This window comes from Marmota marmota, unplaced genomic scaffold, assembly GCF_001458135.2.
Source record: "Marmota marmota marmota unplaced genomic scaffold, marMar, whole genome shotgun sequence".
Classification (NCBI taxonomy): domain Eukaryota; kingdom Metazoa; phylum Chordata; class Mammalia; order Rodentia; family Sciuridae; genus Marmota; species Marmota marmota.
In genome coordinates, this window is record NW_026000164.1 from 13,097,231 (window position 1) to 13,105,836 (window position 8,606).

General features: G+C 37.6%; 1 pseudogene; it reads right to left on the reverse strand.

Annotated features, from left to right (window-relative positions):
- Positions 1–6,356: 6,356 nt before the first annotated feature.
- Positions 6,357–8,367, reverse strand: LOC107149127 (annotated as a pseudogene).
- Positions 8,368–8,606: the final 239 nt, after the last annotated feature.

Below are 8,606 nucleotides of genomic sequence, written 5' to 3' on the forward strand. Positions count from 1 at the left end.
TTGGCTAGGGAGGTCTACTGATTAAAACTCTTCAGACCAATTCAAGGAAGAGCTTAGAAGCTAACAAAGCCTAAACCCTGCCCCTAACTCCTGCCTGTGAGACCTCCCATCACTCCAGCAACCCTGTCACACTTGAGAAGAATATTTGGAACTCTAGTGGAAACAATTTCTTAATGCTTCAGCAAGATCCTCTTCTTTATTTTAATTTTATTTAGTTTTTACTTTTTTATTTTTTCTATTCACTTTTCAATTGTGACCTGAATGTTCATGGACACTTATATGTTTTCAGACATGTGTTTTATTTTTGTTTTGTTTTTTGTTTGTTTGTTTGGTTTGATTTGGTTTTCTTTTTTCTCTGTTTCTCATTCCTAACATTCTTCTAAGGCACTTATTTCTCATAATGAAAGACCCTCCAGGAGTGTCTTCCGTCTGAAGAGACCCGTACCCAAAGGACCAGCGAGACCACTAAGTTCGGATGCAAACAGCAAGAGGTTTATTCGAGTGCACAGGTACCCGGGGCGACAAGCTCTATGAGACTCGCGCGCCCTTGGCTTATCCTGAGGGGTTTATATAGAGCTTACAAGCAGAAGCGTGGATACAGAAGCGAGATGCATAGTTACAGGATCCCTATTGGAGGATTTAAATGAGGTGGGGGTTACAGTTCCTTCTGTTCTCGGAAATCAGATAAAGTTGTTGACTTGACCAGTTTCTGTTCCCTTCCGTTCCCTCTTTGACCAGATGTCTGCCTCTGCACATCNGGGGGGTCTTTCAATAAATCAATAGTTTAAGGACTATGGTGTTTAATTAGAATATAGTAGTTTTGTTCTTGTACTCTTTTACTTTTATTTTTAATATTAACTTTTTAGTTTTTGTGCTTGACACTTTTTCCTTTCCATTATGTTTCCCTTCATTCTCTTTCCCTCTTTTACTCTGCTACCAACCAATCCCTACTGATGTCATTCATCCTCTGTTTTTTACTTCTATTATTTCTAACTTTCCCTCACAAACATTGCATCATACACTACTTTTTTCTATCCCATTCACAACTTAAAATTGTAAATCTGTAAGTAAACTTACTGTATTGACCAAAGCAGTACCTGAACATACCATCTATGTTTATTGTGACAATTAACATAGTAGATGCCAAAGCAGTAACTATTTGGCTTGAGGCTATAAATTGTTTGCATTTGTTGTTTTATTATCTGTTTCCCCTAAATTGTAAGGTACTGGGAACCTTCAGAGTCCCTGCAAGTCCATAGGGTAGAAACTCCACTGCCTCAAATCCATACTGTCAAATGGGTAGACACAAACAACATGAAAAAGCAAGGGAACAAATCACCTCAAAAAAACAACAACAACAACAAAAAAAAAAACAAAAAAACTAATATACTTCAATAATAGAATCCAAAGACAACATGGTGGAAGAAGTGACAGAGAAGGAGTTTAGAATGTTCAAAGTTAAATTGATCTGCAAGGTAAAAAATGATGTAATGGAGAAAATACAGGAAGCAAAAGATCACTTCAATAGAGAAATAGAGATTCTGAAAAAAACAAAACAAACAAACAAAAAACCAACAAGCAGAAATCCTCAAAATGAAGGAATAAATAAACCAAATTAAAAATTTTTTAGAATACATCATCAGCAGAATAGACCAATTGGAAAACATAGGCAATGAAGACAAAATATATAATTGAGAAAATAAAGTTGACCATAGAGAAAAGATGTTAAAAGAACATGAACAAAACTTCTAAGAAATATGGGATAATATGAAAAGACCGAATTTAAGATTTTGGGGACTAGAGGAAGGCTCAGGGTTGCAAACCAAAGGAATTCACAATCTTTTCAATGAAATAATATCTGAAAATTTCTCAAACCTTAAGAAAGAAGTAGAAAACCAAATACAGGAAACTTAAAGGACCCCCAGATATATAAAAATACAACAGAACCACACCAAGCCACATTATTATGAAAATGCCTAACATAGAGAATAAGGATATAATTTTAAAGGCTGCCAGAGAAAAATGAGAGGTTACTTTAGAGGTAAACCAATACAGATCTCAGCTGATTTCTTAACCTAAACCCTTAAAGCTAGGAGGTCATGGAATAACATATACCAAGCTCTTCAAGAAAATGAATGTCAACCAAGAATACTATACCCTGCAAAATTAAGTTTCAGATTTAAAGATAAAATAAAACTTTCCACAATAAACAAAAGTTAAAAGAATTCACCAGTAGAAAGCCTGAACTATGGAACGTTCTCAGCAAATATTTCATGAAGAAGAAATGAAGTTTCTCAAGATGGTGGAATAGAGGAAGTCACTTTCCTGACTGTTTTGTGGAGTAAAACTAAGAAAACAGATTGGCAACTTTTTAGCAAGGCGAGTGAACCAAAAAAAAGGAGAGGAGAACTTAAAACTGGACATTCAAAGCAGATTGGGGACTCAGGAGTTTGAATATAATAAAAATAAGGAAGAAATCCCCACAGCACAGCCACTTCTGCAGCTGGAAGCATCAACATCAGTCAGAGCAATTCCTCCATGAGCAAAGTGGAGGGGTAAGGGAATTAAAGGGACCCACATTCTTAGGAGACTTGAGGCATGTCTGGGTACAGAGCATTTAGAGATCAAGGACCTTGCTTGACTAAACTGAAAGACACCCTGCACAATATCCTTGTGTGGGAAAGAAGCTGCCATCTCTCCAGGCAGTATGTGGAGGACCAGAAAAAGAACAATTTTGCAGCCACAGCACAGTGGCCAGCAGGTGAGGGAGCCCATTCCTGACAAATCTAAGTGTGGCTCAAAATATAGACCCAGTAAACACACATTGCACACCATGGAGTGTGCTTAAGTGACCAGTAGAAAATCAAACATGGAGAGAGATTTATGCAGGGGACAACTGGTCATGGAAACCAACCTGGCTCTACCTCTCCCCCTCCAATCTGGCTGCTTGCAGGACAAGCTGGGAGAGATATCTCTGGCCAGAAATTTAGAAGGGCAGAGGTGGAAGAAATTGTTTGGAGATTGAACCCAGGAAGATCAAGAAAAGTGGTATCCACAGGTGATGTAGGGAACTAAGATTTGGCTCATCACATGAGTGGAACCCAGGGGATATATCTGTGATACAGTCTTCCAGCATGGACTGGTAATTACTGGGACCTGGAGGTGCACTGATTTAAAATCTCCAGACCAATTGGCATTCAGAGAATAGCCTGGAGCTCACCTGAGCCTAAATCCTCACTTCAGGAATTCCACCAATGGGATTACCTCTTATACTCCAGCAATTCAGAGGATGGAGCATTATGCTTCAGATGGCCCACCTAAAATTGCTGGGAAGAGAAGCTGAAAATCTTTTGAAGTCCAAAGGAAAGAATTCTTTAGTTTTTCATTATTTTTTTCTCTTTTTCCATTTTTCTTTCTCTTTTCTCTATTTAATTGTGATCTTAATGGTATGTGGACATTTATACATACTCATTTATTTTTTTTTCTCATTTCTAACATTTTTGAAGCCAGTTATTTTATTTTTTTAACTTCAGATTTGTATGTAACTATAGTTTATTATATTTTAGAAATGATCCAATATGGTTGCACAATGGATACTATAAATCATCTACTTCATATTTCCACATTCTATCACAGCCACAAGAACCTAACATTTTCTTTGTTATGGCAGGGAACTCAAGTATCTTTGCATAGTACACTTTATTTTTTCTCCTTGATGTGACTTTCATTGAAGCCAGTTATTTTTTTATGGATCAGTTTTTTTGAGGAAGCAGATATTTGATTAGTATACTTTAGTTCTGTTTTGTATTTTTTTAATTTTTATTTTTAATTTAAATTTTTTTTATTGTATATATATATTTTTCGCATACTTGTTTCCCTTGATTCTCTTTCTCTCTTTTCTCTTGGTAACAATCTCTATTGTTCTTTCACCCTTCCTTTAATTTTTTACTTCTATCTTTTCTCCTACTCCCTCATAATCATTACATACTATACAACCTCAGTTCCTTCCCTGTTCACCATTTGAAATTGTAAATCCTTTTGCAAATTTGCTGTTTTTATTGTAGGCAATAATTCATCACATCATGTCTGTTTATTGTGACAATTAACATTATAGATGTCATAGTAGAAACTATTTGGTTTAATACTGTATATTGTTTGCATTCGTTGTTATTATTTGTCTCCCCCTAAAGGGAGATGTGAGGTACTGGAAATCTTCAGGGATACTATAATTCCACAAGGTAGAAACTCTACTACCTCAGATTCATACTGCTAGATGGGTAGCAGTCATATGTCATATAAATAACATGAAAAAGCAAGGTAACAAATTGCCCCAAACATATGAAGATACTTCAGTAATGGAATATAATGATACTACAGTGGAAGAAATGTCAGAGACAGAATTTAGAATGTACATAGTCAAACTGATCTGTGAAGTAAAGGATGATGTAAGGAGTAAAATCAGAAAAGAAAAAAATACAGGAAGAGATGGATTACTTTAATAATGAGATGGATATTCTGGAAAAAATTCAAGCAGAAATCCTCAGAATGAAGAAATAAATAAACCAAATTAAGAGTTCAATGGAAACATCACCAACAGACTAGATCACTTAGAATACAAAGTTTTAGGCAATGAAGACAAAATATATAACCTTAAAAACAAAGTTGACCAGGAAGAAAAGATGTTACAAAACCATGAATAGAACTTCCAAGAAATATGGAATAACATGAAAAGACCAAATTTAATGTTTATCAAGATAGATGAAGGCTCGGAGATACAAACCAAAGGAATGCCCAATCTTTTCAATGGAATAATATCTGAAAAATTTCCAAACCTAAAGAATGAAATGTAAAATAAAATAAAGGGGGCTTTCAACACCCCAAATATACAAAATTAGAACAGACTCACACCAAGGCACATTTTTATGAAAATGCCTCACAAACAGAGTGAGAATAGAATTTTAAAGGCTACCAGAGGAAAACAGTAGGTAACGTTTAGAGGGAAAGCAATCTGGAACTCAGCTGGTTTCTCAACCCAAACCCTCAGAACTAGAAGGTCTTGGAATAATATATACCAAGCACTGGTAAAAAAGAAAAAAGAAAAAAAGAAAGCCAGTTGAATACTATACCCAGAAAAATTAAGCTTAAAAATTGATGATGAAATAAAATCTTCCATGTTAAATAACAGTTAAAAGAATTCACAACTAGAAAGACTGCACTACAAAACATTCTGAATAAAATATTTCATGAAAACTAAAAGTGAAAAAAACAGCAAAGGGAGAAACTACACTAGAAAAATAATCAATCAAAGGAGAAACTAATTCAAAGTAAAAACCAGAAATAAATCAAAATGACAGGGAATAAAAATCATTTCTCAATAATGGCATTGAATGTAAATGGTCTAAACCCATCAATCAAAAGACATAGTCTGGCAGATTGGATTTAAAAAAAAAGAAAAAGACCTAACAATAGGCTGTCTTCAAGAGACTAACCTCATAGGCAAAAATATCCACAGACTGAAGGTAAAAGGATGGGCAAAAAACATAGCATTCACATGAATCTTGTAAATAAGCAGGGGGTTCTATCCTCATATCAGATAAAGTGGACTTCAAGCCACAGTTAATCCGAAGGAACAAAGAAGGACATTTCATACTGCTTAAGGGAACTATACATGAACAAGACATAACAATTCTAAATATTTATGCCCCAAACAATGGAATATCTATGTACATCAAACAAACCCTTCTCAGTTTCAAGAATCAAATAGACCAAAACACAATAATACTGGGTAACTTTAACATGACTCAGTCACCACTGGATAGATCCTCCAAACAAAAACTGAATAAAGAAGCTATAGAAGTAAACAATACATTGATAACTTAGACTTTACAGACACATATAGAACATTTCATCCATCAGTCACTGAACACATTATCTTTTCAGCAACACACAGATCCTTCTCTGATGTAGACCATGTTATTTAAGCTATCACATATATTTGCATGCAATCTAAGTCACCTTAATATATTGTTAGCATCTGAAGGGTTATTTTAATAGCTCCCTTACTAGTGATATTAGTTTTTGCTTTTTTCTTGATTAGAGCATTAATCTCCAGGGTATACAAAGTTATTTTTTTAACTTTCTGAAGTTCATCATCTTACAGCAGTACGTTTCTGGGGTACCAATGATGACTCAAGTCAGAGGCAGTATATCAGGAGCCCTTCAGCCTTGACATCAAGACTGTTGGGTATGGCTACATCCACTAGAGCAGAGTCCATTCCACAGCACTGGAGTCAAAAGTTCCACAGGCAACAAAGAGCTTCTACTCTTTTCCATATGCACAGTGCAGATGGCCAGGATCACATATCTAGGTGCTTGTGGAGTCTAGAAATTTTCTCGTTATTATTTCTGTTGCTGTATTTTATCTAGCGCTTCCAGAGCCTGAACCCCTTTGGTCAAAGTGCTCATATTCTTTGATGAAAAAAGTTTTGTCCACTACATTTTTTATCTGCTTTTGTGTTTTTATTTCTACCTGGCTGCATTTTTATTTTATCACTATTCATTTCATTCCTTAGGAGTCACTGGTGTTGATGCTGAAATGTCACATGAGCTCTTCCAGGAGGAGTGCCGCAGTCCGGCTGCAGCAAAATAACCAGGGGGTGACAAACAACTTGTGTACACTGATACAGCAGGAGTGGGAGCCGTTTATTGTAGGACAGGAGGGGTATATATACATTACACACAGCTTATCTTAATTAACATAAACTAGATACAGCAGTCAACCAATAAGGAATCTCCACACTTAATGGCTTGCTGGCCTTACTTCACAAACCACTCCCCCTGGCAAAATGCCAGGGGCCATCTTGACTTGTTTACAGACCCTAACAGAGGAGGATGGCAGTATAGTAGTTTCCCTTTGACATGATCCTTTAGGATATAGTGTGCAGACCAAGGTGGGCCTGGCTGTCTATGTCCTATCATGAATCCTTGCTGTCAATCGTTCTTCTGAGGTTGGAGATCGAGAAGCATCTTCATCTTCTCTAGGCTTTAAGATACTTATGCCATAGGTAGCTTCTAAAACATGTAGTAGAATATTCTGGCATACTAGTGTTACAGGTGTGACACCATCTCTCATCTGGTCAATTGGGAGAATTCCATTGCAAATCATCTCTGCCTTCATAGACACAAAGGATGGCAATACCAGGCCTAGTCAGTCACATAAGCATGGGCCAGGCTCCATGTAGAGAGTGTGGAAATGCTTGGTGTGACCAGGTGTGACAGACACAGATGCTTTTCTGTTGCCCATGATGGTGTTGATGGTTGAACTTTTTACCAGTGTTAGGGTAGCCCACCAGTCCAGTGGTAAACTGCCCATCTTTCACCTGCTTCCCAGTGTGCAGCTGTGTAAACCAGTGATGGTGGTGGCTAACATTGTGAATTTGCCTCCTCCATTGGATTTTCCTGTCCTGAGCCTCAGAATCCACAGAGTGGCTTTTCTTCCAGCCCTGACCACAGGCCTCCTCATTAGGGCAGCTGTCTTCTTCTGAGCATGTCTGCCAGTCCTCCTCCTCCTGACAATCCTCCTCACTATCATCCTCATCACAAGAGGAATCATCAAGTAAGAGAGAATCCCTGTTGGGGAGATGGTTGGTCTCATTGTGTGGAATTTTATTCTCCTCAAAACTGGAGTTTTCAGAAATCAGATGCTCCCTTCTCCAGTATCTCTGTTCACTTGTTCCTTAGAGTCACCATTCAGTTGAGCAATTTGAGCCAAAGTGGAGCAGAAAATAACCTCATTTGCATCTTCTTTTTCAAAGTATGTGGCCCAGGCACTCGGCTGCTCAGCAAGTTGGCCTTGTTTATCAGGACAGTGTTCTCCTTCTCAGCATCTGTCTCCTTCACATAACATTCCAAATCTTCACATCTAACCAGAGGTGGGTTTTGAGCGTCTACCATCAATATCTACCACAATATCACTTCTCTCAATGGCCCTCCAGAGTTGGCGCCAAAAGTCCAAATTTCATTTCAATGGAGTCAATATTAACTTTTGTTCTTCTTCTAGCTGGACAAGCTGATGTCTCCATTTTAGAGAGTTATCCTTCTCTGCCTGTTTAAGTCCTTCTGGGCCAATTTTTTTTGGTCCCAGTTTGAACTCCTTGTTATACACAAGAACTGTCTGTTGTCTTCATGGAGTTTAATTCACTGGCTTTCTCCAAAAGACAGCACTCCGGCTCTAGCCTCAGGGAAAACAAACTGAATATATTAAGTTTCTCCACAGGTCCATGTGACAGTGGCTCCGATTCACTGAGTCTGATGGCAGATAAGGGCCTGACCCAGAGACCCACTACCCAGTGCTCCCCTCCAACCCATAGCAACCCAGCCGTGGCATGAATCCAAATATTTATATTTATAAAGTGGGAAAATTTACCAGCTCTTGTGCAAGCTAGCTGTGCACTGGTGATGAAGCAGCAGTTGCCATAACAGAACACAGGTGTCAGGGTCTACTAAAAATATTTACTGGGCTGTGGCTGTGGCTCAGTGGTAAAGCACTTGCTCAGCATGTGTGAGGCATTGGATTGTATCCTCAGCACCACATAAATAAACAAAAT